Source organism: Nanorana parkeri, unplaced genomic scaffold (genome assembly GCF_000935625.1).
Source record: "Nanorana parkeri isolate BGI_ZX_2015 unplaced genomic scaffold, ASM93562v1 scaffold617, whole genome shotgun sequence".
Classification (NCBI taxonomy): Eukaryota; Metazoa; Chordata; class Amphibia; order Anura; family Dicroglossidae; genus Nanorana; species Nanorana parkeri.
The window spans coordinates 427063-445293 of NW_017306885.1; the positions used below are offsets into that span (position 1 = coordinate 427063).

The 18231-nt window shown below is 40.5% G+C and overlaps 1 protein-coding gene across 1 annotated transcript in view; it reads right to left on the bottom strand.

Annotated features, from left to right (window-relative positions):
- Positions 1-18231, bottom strand: part of SPIDR (scaffolding protein involved in DNA repair) — a 363404-nt gene that overhangs the window by 265551 nt on the left and 79622 nt on the right. The window lies entirely within an intron of this gene.

Sequence of the window (18231 nt, forward strand, 5' to 3'; positions counted from 1 at the left end):
ACAAAATGCTGCAAGCACTATTTTGCAGTGCTTGCAGCATTTTTGCAGATCACACTGAACTAATGTGCCTGCGTTTTGTGGGCGGGGAGCGTGGCTGCAGTGCCATTGACTTCAATATACCCCTCCAGCAGGGAGCCGGCCGGCTTGTGTTCCAGAGGCCGTACGCTCTGGAAGATACAAATATGTGAGGGATTTAACAAGCTACTTCAGGAAACTGTCATATCAGTTTTATTCTGCTGATGCTCCCCAACAAACAGCGCATCTGTGAAAACTACAGAAATAGGGCTTTTAGGCTTCACCTAAAGGAGTCCTGGTGGAACAAGAGGAGCATGGCTTCCTGATGGATAGCAGCAGAGGACAATCTGAGGGAAGTGGCAAAAACACAAGCCTTCAACCCATTCGAAGTAAAAATCCAGAAAGAATAAAAGGAAGGACTAAACAAAAAATTCAGAAACAAAGTAGGAGGCATAGAAATGAAGAAGTCATGACAAGTAAAGAAAGATACAACGTAAGATGTCCCAGGAGGAAGTGGGTGAAATGATCAGGGTGTAGGCACACTCCAACCCTCTGATATATACCAGTGAAGCATGGCATGATGAGAAATACAGCCACGTTTTGTTCCCAAAATTAATACTAGCATGAATGTAGACTGTGCTACATCAGTGCATTCTGTGATTAAAAAAAACTTGGAATCATTTCAGATAAATTAAAGGCGCTAAAGCAGGTGCAAGCCCTAACCAGGTGACACTTGGTCTGCTAAAACATGTTTTAATCAATTACCCTGGTTTTTTTTTTAGTGCTACGGATCACATCCAGCCACTTCCTGTCTATATGCACTTATTCCAGCATCATTGTGCTGGACCTGTTTACTGAAATTAACAACAGAGGGCCATGTGTGTCAATACTGCCACACGTAGTCTCCACCAGGAGACTTTTTCTTTTAATGAAAGCTGCCTATTCAAAAGGGTCAAAAACAACTTTTGAAAACATGTAAACATGTAAAAGCTTATATGAGAGGTGATTATGTGTATGTCAGGGCACAAAAATGCATATGCAGTACATCTCTGCAATATATATACATTTATCCCCCTGGCAAGTACAGAAAAATACCTGTTGTTCAGCCTAAAATGCACTCCGCTAATTCTCTGTTGTGGGCAAACAACAAAGTTCAGTTCTGTGGACTGAAATGGCAAAAAATTTAATCAGCCTAGGCAGTTGTCTTTTGTTAAACTACTGAATTCCTCCCACTCTCCTCATCTTCACAATATACAGAGTACCGAGTTCTGCAGTCCAAGATAAGAACTGGGGGGAAGGGGTTGGGGTGGCAAATATGGATAACACAAGAAATATGCACAGGACAGCTCTAAATGTCTGACAAAATATAACAAAACACTATAAATTGTATATTTAGCAGACCAAAAGGGAGCAAATATGAAAAGTTAATTGGTGAGGTTGACACACATTTTAAGGATAGTAATTTAGGCAACTCCTGGGAGCTGCATACCAATTTTTATTCAAGTAGCAGTGACAGGCTGGCCACACACAAATTAGACTGGCCCTTCTGACAGGATATACATTTATAAGTTGCTTGCAATGTTTAGTTATGCCTTCATACTACAAAGTTTTTAGGCAACGACAACGAACATGTCAAATGTATGGAAACTCAAGCTGCTGTGTGGCCATCTTTAATGGCAGCTTTTCAGTTTTAAAAAGGCAGGTCACTTTAATGATGCCAGAAGTTTGCAGAGCTGTAAAAACAAAATATACAGATATCTGCATGTGGGCGGTGCCTGTTGTCTATTACAGCACAGAGGCATCTATACATTATAGGGACAGTCACAGATATCAGCACCTTTTACATACTTTTATTCCAGGAAAATCCTCACTGTCTGTAACTCTGTTCTCTGTTTATTTTACATCTAGTTAAATGTATTCTAAATTTAAGCTTATGTTGCAATTTGTTCTAAATTTAACCTTTTTATATATTTAATGTCAGCATACAGGAATGTTGTACTTCACTTCCACAGAAAATCCAAGGGGAGAATGTAAAGTTTCAGAGACGGAGCTATGACTGAACTCAGGACATATTTACTTCATTAATCTATAGCAAACCACTGCAGCTTAACAGATGGTAGCATTTTGAACATGTAGACTGCTTTCCCCATTTATGGTAAAGGAAAAACAAATCCTACATTGTTATAGGGTAACAGGACATATTTTTCCAGTCGCCTGTGAGGTTGTTATAACCAGGTTGTAACATTTTTAACGTTTCAAAAAGATAACTCATATTTCTAGATGAGTTACTAGATGAGAAAATGTTAAAGTGCAACAACGTAATGCTCACCTATCCTGAGGGCTAGTTCACACCAGAACTGCATCACAACTGCGTGTGTCTGCGCAGCTGCAGTGCGATGCGGATTGCTGCGTTTTTACAAAGATTTTGACACAATGAGGGGAATGTATCAAAACTGGAGAAGACAAAATCTGGAGCAGCTGTGCATATCAAGCAATCGGCTTCCCTCTTTCATTTTCAAATCTTAACTCAACAAACTGAAGAGAGAAGCTGACTGGTTGCCATGCACAGCTGCTCCAGATTTTGTCTGCTCCGGTTTTAAGAAATTCCCCTCAAATTGTTTTTGTTTTTTTAAAATGCAAATATTGTAATGCGTTCAGTTGCGTTTAAATGTGTTCTTTGATGCGTTCCGTTGCGGTCCGACAGACTGCACTGGTGTGAACAGAACACCAGAAATCCCATAGGAAAGCAATGTGATGCATTTTTGATGCAGCTGTCAAACTGAATGGACTGCATCACAACTGTATCTGGTGTGAACTAGCCCTGAACAAACGAATAAGACAGCAGGTATAGGCACCTGACAATGGAATATATTACCAGGTTTCACAAGGCTATTAGGAGTTCTGCAAACAAGACTTAAAAGAGAACTATGGGGTAACCTTTTTATCCCATAGTTCTCTTAAGGGTCACGGGAGGACATATTCTAACGTCTATTGCTCACTATATATGGAGATCGCCGCAGCCGGGATGGATCCCAACAATGCTGTCGAGATCCACCCATCTGCGTGATTGACAGCTGGCTCTGCCTATTTAGAGGCAGAGCCAGCTGTGCCCGCCCCCTCCCCCGTCCGTACCTGTGGGGGAGGAATGAGTGACAGTCACGGCTCTCTGCAGGGACATGATTGGAAAGTGAGTGAGCGCCGGTATGTGTTCGCTCACTTCATTGTCACAGGTCGGCTCAAACTATGAGGTTGAATGAAAGTCACTCACCTCATAGTTCACCTTTAACATCATTTGCAATTTATGTCACATATGACTGTTAAAGTCAGCCACACCATGGCAAGATGGCGCCGGTGTAGTCGGCTGCCGTCACGACTGCTCTGATCCACTGTTCCTATTTTCTGTTTTTATCATACTTGTACGATTATGTATGTGACAAATAAATAAATCTATCTATCTAAATAGGAACAGCATAAATAATACACAAACGAAATCAAAGCATGTGAACCAATTCTACAGTCAGAAAAGAGGTTTTTCACTTTCACAGTAGAGTTTTATTTCAGACCTGTTCCATATAGTAACATGGTGCCCCCCTGGAACACTGCTAGTATTTCCTCTATGGTCAAAGTCCTTCTGTTTACATACAATAACCAATACATTGGAAAAAATGAGCTATAATACTAGTTTTCGTTTGCAACTCCCACAGCAAGAAAAGTCAAATTTTAGACTCAAACATGTATTTACTATACATTGTATGTGCAAATTCCTCTGTGCTTTAGGTCATATGTTTCCATTTTAGTCAGATGAGTGAGAAGGTGAACCTCTAACAGTGAACAGGTTAAGCCACTAGTGCTTAGTTCGGAATTTCCCAGGTTATCAGGTTTGTTTAAATGGCTTGAACAGCTCACTAAGTTAAGTGTTTACTTTACATTTATCAAGCACGTTTAAGAATGTAGCAAACCCTACCCTGTGTCGATATGTATTACATTGCTTTTTTTCCCCAGTGATACAGCACAGCTCAGTGTAACACGCAAGGAACCAAAGATGTCACTTTTTCCGTTATACAGACATAGACAAATTTGTTGGTAAAGCTCATTAAAACCGTTTCATTCCTCCTGAAAAGTCATTAAATAAAAAGCATGTGCTTCATGTATACTTGCAAGTATCTGCTATGTCACAAAGTAAGGCTTGGTTCTGCCCTAAAAAACGCTCCAAAAATCTGACCCCCCCACCCAAAAAAAAACAAATCCCATTCATTTCTATGGCCCCGTTCACATCTGAGCGTTTTGTCGCAATAAGCAAAACGCCTGTCGCTGGAAAAAGTACAGGAGCTCTTTCCTGGCATATTATAGCTCATTCTGTCCCCATAGACTTAATAGGAAACATTTGAAAACACCTGTTTGCTGTGTTTTTATGCGCGTTTTATGTGCTTTTTCTCGTTAACATCAATGGGCTACAATCTGCTCACAAAAACGTGCTTTTTGCGGTATGCGCATAAAACCATGCATCAAAAACGCTGTCGCCTAGGTGGGAACCAGTCCTTAAGAAAGGAAACTGTAAAGAGATTTTCTTTTGCTTATACTACCAATATACTCTAAAATGGACTGGACAGATTTTTTGCTACCCCTAGAAAAGATTATAAATAATTGGATCATAGCAATATGTCAAACTAGCGGTTTTCTGTAATAAGCATTAACTAGAAAGAAATGCGAGGAGTAGATTCCACCTTAAGGTATACAATTACCGAAAGGGGAGGGGCTTTTAAGAAATACTATAAACTCTCCAATTGTATAAAAAATATGAATTCATTTATTACATAATTGGAAATGAACAAAGTTGAAACATAATTGGTCTATTTCGCATGCAGTAGATGTCACATCAAGTCAAAAACTATTATTAAAATAAGGCATAAAAGAGAACTCATTCAGATAAAACCTGACATGTTTCGCCCTAATGGGCTCTTCAGTTTTTTTGAATAACTAAATGACCAACTAAAACCTACTTACAATGTAATAAGTATTACACACATCTTCAATCTTGTAAAAGCCAGTCAGCATACTTAAATGGAGAGAAGTAGTCACTATGCTATTTGGAATCATGCACACTACAATGAAAATGGACCAGAAAAAACAAGGGGAGAGATCAGAATGAAAATTATAGACCAACATGTCAAAGGCAAAGGGTATAAGACCATCTCCAAGCATCTTGATGCTCTTGTATCTACAGTTGCAATTATTATTAAGAAGTTTAAAGTCCATGGGACAGTAGAAAACCTCCCTGGATGTGGCCGCAATAGGAAAATCAACCCCTGATTAAAAAGAAGTATAGTGTGAATGGGAGACAAGTAACCAAGGAAAACTTCCAAAGAGCTGAACTTTAATATCAAGTTACATCAGTGACTGATTGCACCATCCAGAAATTCAAGAAACTCAGCACATCCCATACAGCATTCAGAACCAAATCACAAAAGGGGTCCTATGGCACCTCCACAACATAGGTCCCAATCCATGATATCACCAGGCGTGAAGACAGGACAATATTTTCCTGCCTTCTCTTGTGAACATGGTGTGCTGGAGATTTCTTGCATTGATCGCATCATCCATCGCTTTGCGAGTGTCAGTGGTCTCAAAGGAAGACTTCACTGTTGAAAGAAAGGCACAGAAAAGCCAGACTGGAATTTGCTAAAATGCTTATTAACAAGCCACAATGCTTCTGGGGGAAAGTCCTTTTGACAGATGAGACAAAACTTGAGGTATATGGAAAGTCAAATAAGCTCTATGTTCGCAAATGAAAACATGAAGCTTTGAAAGAAAGGAACCCGTACTTACTATTAAACATGAAGGAGGCTAGCTTATGTCTTGGGGCTGCTTTGCGGAGTATCGCACGGGGTGCCTTCAAATTGTGCAGGGCACAATGAAACCTCAAAACTATCAAGGAATTCTGGAGTGAAAAGTACTGCCCAGCAGAAAGATCTGCCACTACACAGTTAAACACCCAGGAATGGATAACAACAAAGCAATGGACTATTCTGAAATGGAAGAGTGGGCCAAACTACCTCTTGGCAGGTGCAGAAGTCTCATTGAGAGTTAGAGAAATTGCTTATTTGCAGTAACTGCCTCTAACACTGTAAAGCAAAACATTAGGTTAGAGGCCCAACATTCTTGTCCAAGTCTGATTTTTATTACATATGGCATAGCCAATAAGCGCTGCCAGTTTAACGTTATTTCAGAAAAAAGTGTTGTTGTTTTTTTCATTGAAAAAGTAACAACAAATGGGTCCATATCTGTATGCTTTGAATGTAATAAGGACATCTCAAAATTATAATCCAGTTAATCCTATTGTGCAGGATTTGGCACCTATATAGCCTATTTGTTTTAGATATTTATTACTGGTTTACTGAATATTTCTCTCCTTTATATAGCACAACAGAGATATAACAAAGCCTTTAAAGTGGAACCTAAAAGAGAACTATGGGGTAACCCTTTTACCCCATAGTTCTCTTCGAGGTCACGGGAGGACATACTGTATACTAACCCCCTACCGTGACCCAAACCTCAGTATATAGTGAGCCACAGCTCACTATATACTGAGAGCGCCGCAGCCGGGATGGATCCCGACAAAACTGTTGTGATCCACCCAGCTGGCTGACGGACAGCGGGCTCTGCCCACCCCCTCCCCTCTCCGTTCCTCCAGTCAGTGCTGGAGGATCGGAGAGGGGAGAGGTGACCAACAGTCACCGCTCTCTACAGGGAGATGATGGGGAAGTGAGCAAGCAACGATAGAAGTGTTTGCTCACTTCCCGATTAATAAAGCCAACGTGTGATAGTGTCAATGTCACACGTCAGCTCTAACTATGAGGATGAGTGAAAATAACTCGCCTCATAGTTCTCCTTTAAGCCCCACAACAAATAAATCACTAAGAGAGAGTGTTTTCTGGCAGAAGATACATGCAAAATCAGATTTTTGACTTACCTGTAATATCTAATTTTTTGGAGTACAGTAAAAGACACAGGCTCCTTTAAATCATAGACACTGGATTATACGCAACCACCTAAAGGTGACTGGACACTGGCAAACAGAAATACGGGACAGCCCATATAACCCCTCCCACTCCCAGCAATCCTCTGGATCAGTCCATATGCTTTAAACACAGAGGCCAGTATCGGGCTGGGGGGAGCAATGTAAGAAGGGTCACTAGCACTCCTCGATAAAGACATCAATGTAAATGTATTAGTCAAATAGGTCAAAGAAAGCCAAAGTTTCAGGGACATGCATGGTCCCTTCCTCAAGGCAACACAGTGATCACAAGTTACACAGGTCACTGTCACATTGAGAAAGGGACCCTGCTGTCTGTCTATTTTACAAGATTTTCATTTGCTGGAAGTTTTTTTAATAGATCTAGAACATATTGACACCAGAAAGAGACAAGCAACTATAATTGACACCAGAAAGAGACAAGCAACTATAAATGGCAATCTAAACATGTAGCTGACATATAAAAGAGTCTATTTTATAAAACACTTTAATGTATGGCCATTATAAATTTGCAAATCATTGTGATGAACCAATTTTCTATTCCTATGGGCTGACAGTGATTACCATGTAATTTTCAGAAAACTGAAAGTGGTTATTCCAGAACACAGCATAACATGAACATCTACATCCCCAGGGCATTATTCAGAGGAAGAACTAGAAGACTAATACCACACGCACCTGTAATCACAATATACAACGGAGTTGCTTAACAGAACTAAACCCTTTAGAGGAAAAACTGTTAGTAGGCTTTTTATTCCAAAAGAGATATACTATGTCTATTCCGCAATACAAAGCTCCTTCATGTACTATAAGCAATCTTCTTAGCATTGCATATGCAACTTAATTTACAATCTTGGCATAGCTTGGCGTCAGGATACATTTTGCTGGAGTTACTTCATCCTGTGCCAGCTAATAAGACTAAAGGTGCCAAATCTGGAAGTAGGCTGTGGGACGAAGATGTCAGCAGCAATAGAACAAGGAAGATCACTTCGGATGCTCAAGTTTTAGGTGCTAGATTGTTCTGATCTGCACTAAGTGGCGGTATGAATAACTGGTAGTAACAACCCAGTTATTGTGATTCTAGCAAATATTTTGCAACCATCAATATTATGCAATGTGGAAGGAGACACATGATGTTGAAAACCAAAATGCTTATCTATTTTAAAAAATGTTGAAAGTAAAAGTTATGCCTAAGAGCTGACACAACAAGATACCTGCTATTTCTATTACTCCAGTAAGAGCACCACAGTGACTAGTAAGCACTATTAAAGGAGTGAAATGAGTTGCATAGAGGCACAAAGAGGAGGGTATTCTGTAGAGCAGGGGTAGCAAACCTCCAGCCCTCCAGCTGTGGTGAAACTACAAATCCCATGAAGCATCTCTCTTCGGGAGTCATGTCTGTGGCTGTGAGAATCTTGCAATGCCTCATGGGATTTGTAGTTCCACCACAGCTGGAAGGCCGGCGGTTGGCTACCCCTGCTGTAGACCAAAGGTAGTAGCAGCAGCCACTTTATGGTGACTATTCTTAGACAGAAGTAAGTTTTAAATAGCTTACAGATTCGCTTTCAAAACAGATAGTAAGGTACAAAAAGATGGATGAGAAAATTATGATTTCAAAGCAAATGCCAAAAGTGAAATGATATAAAAGGTAAATTTACACAACTCATGTAATGTAAACTAGTATATTTACACCCTTTCCTTTCTTTAATCAAACAGCAGTTTTGTTCTAGGTCAGATGTCAAAGGAAACATACACTAAGCAAAAAAAAAAAACCCCAATAATTTATTTACTACCAAATAGACCCTAGGACCGTTTTCTTGCGCTGTGGAGTAAATTAATGACAAATGTTCTGCATCTGAATTGCTATTGTTATTTTTTCCCAAGCCAACAGGATAAATACACAAAGCACAGGAGCCAGAGTAAAGACTACAAATTACAAGCAGAGGCTACTCAAGTGCTCTCAGTTTATGTCTTCTAACAGTATCCAGGAGAGATGAGTTTAGAAAGGCCATCACAGTGAATTTCTGAACAATGTGCACTGTTACCAAACCAGGGCCGGCCTTAGGCCTTTAGACGCCCTGTGCGAGAAAGCTTGACAGCGCCCCAACCAAACAGTCAATGTAGTCTGACTAAATGCAAACAAAGATACCCAAATTACTTACACCAACTAACAAAAGGTTTTAACAGTATTTTTCCTGAAATGCAGCACTATACCACTACATGAAAACCAAGATGGCATGCACTGCCTTATTGTTATTAGACTTTAGGGCTGCAACAACTAATCGACATAATCGATTATAATCGATTATTGAAAAAGACTTTACACACAGTTACTTTGAGAATGTGAGTCAAATTTCACATTATATACCATATAGTATATACAGTCAATAAACATAATAAGATGGTTAATCAAGTGTGCCATTAAATCTGCAATATGCATGTTTAACATATAGCATATTTCAGTGGTTCTATAAAGATAAACACCTGGGGAATTTAACGGAGCAAGTATATTTGTAAAATTATAGAAAACAACATTTCATGCAAATTTCTACTTTGTCTGTAAAACTCTCACCCCCTCAATACCTCCTTATTGGTCATTAAGGCCACTTATCACATTTAAGGACCAACTAGCTCTAGCTAGTTACTCAACTGTGACTGTCTATTGCCTGTCCTAAACTCTGACCTGTACTCGACTACAACTCCAAATAGATGCTTTAAGATTCTGTCCTTGGTTTGCCTGTCTGTTACCTGTTAGACAATACCAAAGGCTACAAACTGCGAGCCTCAAAGCAGTCAAGTTTCAACCCACTTTAAGGGAAAGGTGGAGAGGCAATACTAAAGTTGGAGCATGATTAAGTCTCTGCACATTACTAAGACTCAATGACAGGAACCCAAAACTTTTAAAACAAAGGGCTGGTTTGCTTCCCTTCAGACTACAGTATTTGGGGGTCAGACAGTGGCCATTAGGCATCACAGGTTATTGGGAGTAAGAAATGCCCATATATCAGTGTTCCGTGGATACCCCTACATCAGTGGTCAGTAAAAGTAAAATATCAGAGGTCAATGGTGGTAATAAATGCTCTTAATCCATAGTTAGCGGGAGTAATAAATGACCCCATGTTAGGGGTCAGTGGTAGAAATAAATGTCCCAGCATTGGAGGTAGTGTAGTAATAAATGCCCCTTGTGTCAGTGAGAATAAAAATTGACCTTGGTGTCAGTTGGAGTAATAAATACCCTGGTATCAGAGGGAGTAATAAATGCTTCTGTGTCAGTGGAAGTAATAAATGCCCAGACATCAGTGGTCAGTGTCATAAATGTACACTACTCCAAGCGGTCACATGACTTATTTTGGTGGTAAGAGGGTTACAAAAAAAAAAAAACACTATCTGTCGTCACTAGACCGGGAAATAACTATTAAAGTTCCAACTTACACACTACCCACTTCATCTAATCTAAAGAATGCTGCCACAAAACCAAACCTTGTTAAACATTCAATTTCTAATTTACTATATAATTCCAAGAGTAACGTTTAAAGACACTCGAAACTTAAATTTAGCCGAATGCGTATAAGGTATATAATTATTAAAAGAACCTCCTCAGGAACATATGTGGTTCTTATACCAGACAAAGGCAGGAACTTAATAAATTAATTATTTATTATGGAGGAAAAGTATTTACAGTGCATATTTACATACAATTAGCTGTTACATAAGACAGTTATTCAATACAAACAGATAGAAATCCTACTTACAGAAGCACTCGATTTTCTCGATTATTCCTAGGGGGCTTCTAACGAGGACAATGGCGACTTACTACAAAATTAGATTTTTGCCCCAAGTAAGCACACCTTGGTTACCACTGCAACATATTGTATACCTGTGGGTCACAGCTCGGGTTGCAGTCCAACCTCTGGGATGAACGGGCGGAGGAGCAGGTGTGTCTAAGAGATAAGGACCTGAAGCCCCCACCTATTTCACATCTGGCCAAGGAGTTTTCCAATTGACAGCACCGATATATAACACAAAGGTTAATATTTTGAGATATGAGTCTGACACAGATATAATATTTCCAGATTCAGATGCAGCAGAAATGTCTCTTTCCATGAACATCATGCATGCTTAGTCTGGGACTGACAGTAACCAACTTTTTTCTAGCTCTTAGACGATTAGAGATACCCCAGCCTCATCTGGTGTCCTTCTACTGGGAATAACGGAGGTACCTCGAATACATATACTAGGACCCCAAGATGGTAATCCATGGATCCATATTTAAATATGACCTTTAGGATAAAGAAGCTGTGACTCTTTTCTTTGTTGGAGGGTCCTTAGAAGGCTCAATTCTTGGTGCCTTCCTGGCTAGGAACCCACATAGAAAGGTTCAGACAAAAGGATTCCCTTAACACCAAGATGCTAACTGTGTTATGTAAATCTCATTTACACTTTATGCCATCCTTGTCACCTATTCTCTGTAACCCGGTTAAGCCTTGCAACTCTATCATCTTGCCACCTCTGCTGGAAGGTTAAGTCACGTACTTCCTACCCCCAGCCACACTGATTAACAACATATTTACAATAGGTCATACCGTGTTTCCCCGAAAGTAAGACCTACCCCGAAAATAAGACCTAGCACTATCTTCAGGGGTTTCTGTAATATAAGACCTACTCCGAAAATAAGACCTAATTCGGTGGTAGATCTCATATTACAGAAATCCCTGAAGATAGTGCTAGCCGAGTATCGTGTCCACTGGACCTGACAGTCAGAATGGTGCTCCATCATTGGTGGTCACTAGGAGAAAAAGTTTAAGGACTTTGACATTCTCCCCCCACCATTGCTGTTAGTGAGACTCCTGAAGCACTGCTGCCTTGCACTGTTGAGGTCCTCAAGCACTGCTGCCTTGCACTGTTGAGGTCCTCAGTTTAGTTCTTATCAAGGACGCTATATGCAAGGAGTTTATATGTTCTCCGTGTGTGTGCAAGTGTTCCCTTCAAGTGCTTCAGTTTTCTCCTACAATCTCAAAACATACCGGTAGGTTCCACACAATATTGGCCCTAACATGTGTCTGTGAATGGTAGCTTCTGCAGAAGCAGGGACTATAAATTAGGAATAAGCTTTCAGAATACTCTGAATTGTGGCTTATGAAAAAAGGTATATTTGTATATATAAAAACGTCCTGAACATGAAGCCTAATAATCAAAGGTATGAACAGAGCAATTACTGCATACGTACAACAGATCAGAGTCTGAAATATTATAACTATACTAAATACTATATACTGAACGATGCAAAAACAACCAATTGTCTCTGTGATTAGAACAAACTTCCTACTTGTCAGGTACCATGTTAGCTTTTTTTTTTTTTTACTTTCTAAAATAAAAAATATGAACAATGATTCCATTGATTGATGGAATGATTCCATGTTAGCTTTAAAAAAAGAAAAAAAAGCACTATATGCTGACAGCGCAGAGTCCGCATTGCCTGACAGCTAGCTCTACTGGAGTTACTCCAGTGAGAGAGAGGGTAGGGGGGAATCCCAGTGAGGGGAGGTGTCTGTCAGTCACCGCTCTCTGCAGGGAGAGGACTGTGAGCTAAGCAGTCAGTCAATTGCTCAGCTCTCAATCTATAGGGTTGGCATGTGAAAGCTGCCTGTGTCACGCACCAGCCCTAAGTATTGAGAAGAATATATTTTACTCTCCCAATACTTCTTTGATTTTCTAGACCAAACTACACAATTATACCCCTATTGATATCAATTAAATTAAATGCTTAAGAAAGAAAACAAAACCTTTTAAACTTGCCACTGTGGGCAACACCTTAGTGCCAATATTATAATCAATGTGAATATTTATTTAGAACTGTCAGGGTTATTCACAAAAGGGTGAAGAGTTTGGAGAAGGCAGTTGAAAGTGAGCTGAATTGGAGAAGTTTTCCAAATCAGCTATTTTGGCCTAGATTGTTCACTTCTCCTGCCTTCTCCAAACTCTTCACCCTTTTATGAATATCCCTGTATATATAATAACATTTGAAGCACAGGGTTCCACAGCCAAAAACATCTGTTTAGGTCAAGAGAAAAATAAACAGTTACAAATCTGGTCAGTCAAAGCACATGATGAAAAGGTGCATAAGCAGTTGTTGCGTTTGGTTAAAACTATATGCCAAAATAAGCAGCAGTCCCAGTTACATGCAGCTGAATTTTATGCAAAGCTCTGCTTTTCCTACAATATTCTATCTTGCTCCAAAGCCTCTCTATTGGTCCTTTAATATGATTGTTGCTCTCCATGACCAATAGGGGGGGAAAATAAGTCAGGTTTGACATTTACAAGCAAAGTCCTGTAACTTTCTGACTGCACCTTCTGCTTATACATTTTTCATGATGTATGCATTTTCCCACTAACTGCTGGATTAAGGGCAAAAATCCTATAAATCAATCATCAGTCCATCAAATGCAAGCACTTAGTGAAGGATTTTTAAGGAAAAAATAAATGTCACTATTAAGAACACTAAAAAAGGAATGGTGGTATGATCAAGATGTCCACACAACAGGCAAATGTATCTATGTACATTGCTGATGTATAATATAAAAAAAAAAGAATACAACCCATTTCCTTTATCTGAAGTCATAGCTGTGAAAAATACATGTGCTGCTGAAAGCGGAGAAGCCCTCAAGTCTCATGCTGCACACATGCAACCCACAGGAAAAGACATTACAAGACCTGGAAGACATTTTGCAGTTTTTTTCAAAAATATAGCCACACTATACGAATATTGCAACCAAAACTTCTTCACTGGAATCTAATTTCTAGCATAGTAATGCTACTTGCCATACTGCCAAGGCTGTAAAGAACTGGGTTTAATCCCATCATATTAATGGTATGGACTGGCCAGGAAAAAGCCTGGAACTAAACCATTGGGCAAAGTGTGGTGTTGAAAAAGAAAGATGAAGAAATCAATTAGAACTCATAGAAAGGAATTGATCAAACTAGATCAGACAGAACCTGGAGCAGTTGTCCATGGTAACCAATCAGCTTCTATCTTTCATTTTCAACGCTTTACTGAACAAACGGAGAACAAAAGAAAAAAGCTGATTGGTTACTACTGGCAACTTCTCTAGATTCTGTCTGCTTCAGTCTTGATAAATCCCCCCTAAAGTAACTATAATAATGTGCTGGTATTAGGGATGTCCCGGTGCTACTTTTTTAAAACCAAGTACAAGTACTTTCCCTCAGGTACTTGCCGATACCAATTACCGATACTTTTTCTTACAGGGACATGTGACATTTTTTCTAAAACAACAAGACTAATGATTTTTAGGGCAGTTTCTCACCAGAGCACAACACAGATGTCCCCCCAGAGCACAACACATATGTGATGGGGTAGCAAGGAGGGGGCGGTAGTGATTAGTGTGGTGCAGATACAATAACACAGGGCAGACAGGGAGTCCAGGCTGCTGTAGAAGTAATATGAAGGAAGGACATGTAACAGAAGTCTGCAAACACTATAAGGGTCATTAACTTGTAACATGGCTCAGTGCAGAGCTGTCACTCCATCCACTCGGCACACGCTGACACGCTCCAAGGACACCCTCTGTCTCCTCACTGACACAGCCATGCTGCTCCTCATTCTACACTGACAGAGAGCCGCACTGCTCTGCTCTTTTAGAGTTAAGGCTGTGCTGCCCCATTGTCTGCACTGGCATGGCCCTGCTCTTCTCCTTTCCGGCCCTAGATTGGGAGCGGGACTGCCCAGGAGAGTGCTGGCGGCTGCGGACCAGTTGGTAACTAGTGGGGTGGTTGGGAACCCCTGCTGTGCGGTGTGGGGCTGTCCATGGCTGTGCCTACGCTGGGGAGGAGGAGCTATAGAACCGGACAGGCACTGCCATGGACAGCTAATGCAGGTCCCCACAAGCGTGGGAACTTGGACAGCCGCTGCTGTTAAAAAATCTAAAAGGGCCAGTATCGGCCTTAAGAATCAGGGCACTTTCACGAGTACAAGTACTCATGAAAATGACTAGTATCGGGGCATCCCTAGCTGGTATCATATCATTACACCAGAAGAACTTAAAAATGCAGTGTATTCCATGCCAGAAAGGTGCAAAGAAGTTATTACTTCCAAAGGGTATCCAACCAGATATGGACATTTTTGTACATATATGCATGTTTCATTCTTGTTTAAATAGATATCATATTAAATAGTATACAATTGTATGCACTAAATTTGGAATAAAATTATATATAACATGATATGTTCCAGTACCTTTAGAGCAGTGGTCTCAAAGTACCGACCCGCGGGCCAGTTGCAGCCCGCGAGCCGGTACTATGTGGCCCGCAGCTAGCTCACAAGTCTGGCACGCGGTCACGGACCACGTACCGGACTTGCGGGAGCAGCTACACGGTCTGCATCTCTGTCGGATGCAGACCGAATAGCTGCTTCTGTGCCGGCACTCGGATCCTTTCGGCCGGAGTCTTCGCTGAACATTGGGCGAAAGGATTGATTAGCAAGCAGACCTTACTAATCGCCACTAGATCAACAGGGATTGATGATCGTGGCTCACAGCCTCCTCCCTGCAACAAGGTAAGCAGGAGAGGGGGCTGTATTATAGATTAAGTCGATTAAAATTGACTATGGAAAACATTGTCAGCGTTTTCCATCGTCGATTCGTCAGCTAAAATTAAAGTTTCCCACTCACGCCTGCCTGTTCGCGGCTCCATACACGAGTTAAGCTATGCACGCCGCGGACACCACGCCATCTGGCCACCGCACAAGCCGGACACACGCCCGCAGAGCACGCGGCCGCTGCAGCGACTTACAAGGGTTCAGAAATAGGTAAAGGGACCTGTTTTAATGTTTCCTGTTTGAAAAAAAAAAAGGCGGCACACTGTAGAACACCAGCAGCTATAGAGGAACAACAAATCCCAGCACTAATACATTATACAGGCTGTTAAATGTATTATTGCTGGGATTTGTAGTCCTCTATAGCTGGTGGTATTCTCCATTGCGCTGTATAATGTATTATTGCTGGGATTTGTAGTTTCTCTATAACTGGGCAGTGGTAATCTACATTGAGCAGTATAATCATTATACAGCGCAATGGAGAATACCACCAGCTATAGAGGACTACACATCGCAGCAATAATACATTATATACAGCGCAATGCAGAATAAGGCCAGCTACAGAGGACTACAAATCCCAGCAATAGTACATTATATTATAATGTACTATTGCTACATTCCTCTATAGCTGCTGGTAATTTGCACTGCGCCGCTGTATAATGTACCATATATTACACCACACTCTTTTTTTTTACTTACACCGCGCCAAGCTTGCTCCCGTGATGGACTACAATCTCAATAGAAAAATGTGTTGAGTGGCCCTCGAGGGAATTGAGTTTGAGACCCCTGCTTTAGAGAAAATATATAGCACTCCAAAAGGGGACAAATCCTACAAGTGTTCACAATTTTAGTCACTAATGTATGTGTAAACACTTCAAGCAGTACTGTACATATACCCTGTTTCCCCGAAAATAAGACCTAGTACCATTTTTGGGAATTGCTAAAATATAAGACCTACCCCGAAAATAAGACCTAGTTGTGACCATTCCCAGGGCCAGTGGTGTCATAAGGGGGAACTTGAAGAGCCCCGGGAGAGAATCAGCGGTGCCAACGAAACCAGCGCTAGAGGAAGCTAGCCGGCAGCGGAGGGAGCAGAGCCGCATGAGCCAATGTTTTCTCTATAGCGCCCGCTCCTGTCACCAAATGCACTCCGCCTGTGAGGAATTGATAGTGAAAGTGCGTTACGCTCATTCTGGTTACCAAATTGCTCTTGGAAAGGTACGGCATCCCTGATTGCCCTGATCACCCTATTCTTAACTTTGCCATTTTGGATTATTTAATTTGGATTTGCATTAACTTTGGACTGTTATACATTAAAAAAAAATAAGACCTACCCCAAAAATAAGACCTAGTGTGTTTTTTTGGCTCAAAAAACACAAGACAGTGTCTTATTTTCAGGGTATACATTTTCTGACTTCATATTTATGTACAATAGCAGTTTTGGTACAATGTTGAAGCACACATCTTTCTGCATTGTAATATCACTTCATGGGACACAGTTTAGTTATTATTTTTGCCTAGCAAACTTGTGAAACACTGTACTGTAAGGGGCAGATACTTCTGTTTTACTGCCTGGGTGAAAATCACAAGTTGTACCTATGTTGTTTGCCTGTCTCACCCTTTTCTGTAAGTTAAACCACAATTTCTTCTAATAGTTCCTCTATTTAGACGCTAATGACAATGCAATGATGCAACATGTTAACATCCAACAGATAATGTACACAATGACACATCAGATGAACTCAGGTCAGCCTGATCCAGGCAGGAAATTGCAGTAGCCACTTCCTTGTGTGTTGAACAAGGAAGATGCTGGCGTAAGTAATCTTTACAACCGAGCAATAAGAACAAGGGAAGTGGAAGATTTGCAGAGATGTACTGCTGCTAAATTGTGCCTAGTAAACATTTTGTGCCCCTGTCAAGGATATGATTTCTGAAGTCTGCATGTTGAATTATTGTTATGTTGATTTAAACATATGTCTTCAAGTTGGCTAAATATTCATGTTTCGAGCCCAAGTTAATAAAACAAACGTCATTTTAAAGTGTGTCTGCAATGTAAAAAATCCCACATTTTTTTTTAAAGAATACAACAAAAGCAAAGTTTGGTTCTGCAATGGCAGTAAGGAGACAGAAATAAAGTAACCAGATAAGCAGCAGACATTTTCAGAGAAAATATACATTTGTTTAAATATTTTGAGCTAAAACAATATTACAATCTAGAAATGACAGCGTTCAAGAAAAAAAAAACTATGGTTGCCATTTTTCTTTAGATAGCTGGATTTGGTGCGATGACACATAGGGGGCCTTCAGATCCTGCTGTGCTTTTGGTGTCTCCCTGTGCCTTTAAGGAGAAATGGGCTACCTCCAGACATTCCTGCTCTCAAATAGTCCATTGGTGTAAATGCACCAAGATGAAGGCTCTCAGAAATTACAGTTAGGACCACACTACACAGAGGGGCCTTGACGAGGCAATGTGGCTTCTATATATGTTTGCAAATGGTGTGCAACTAAAACCTCTGACGCAACATGTTAGTGTATTTCTACCTGGTAAGTGTGTTGCGAAAAAATGTTTTGTGTT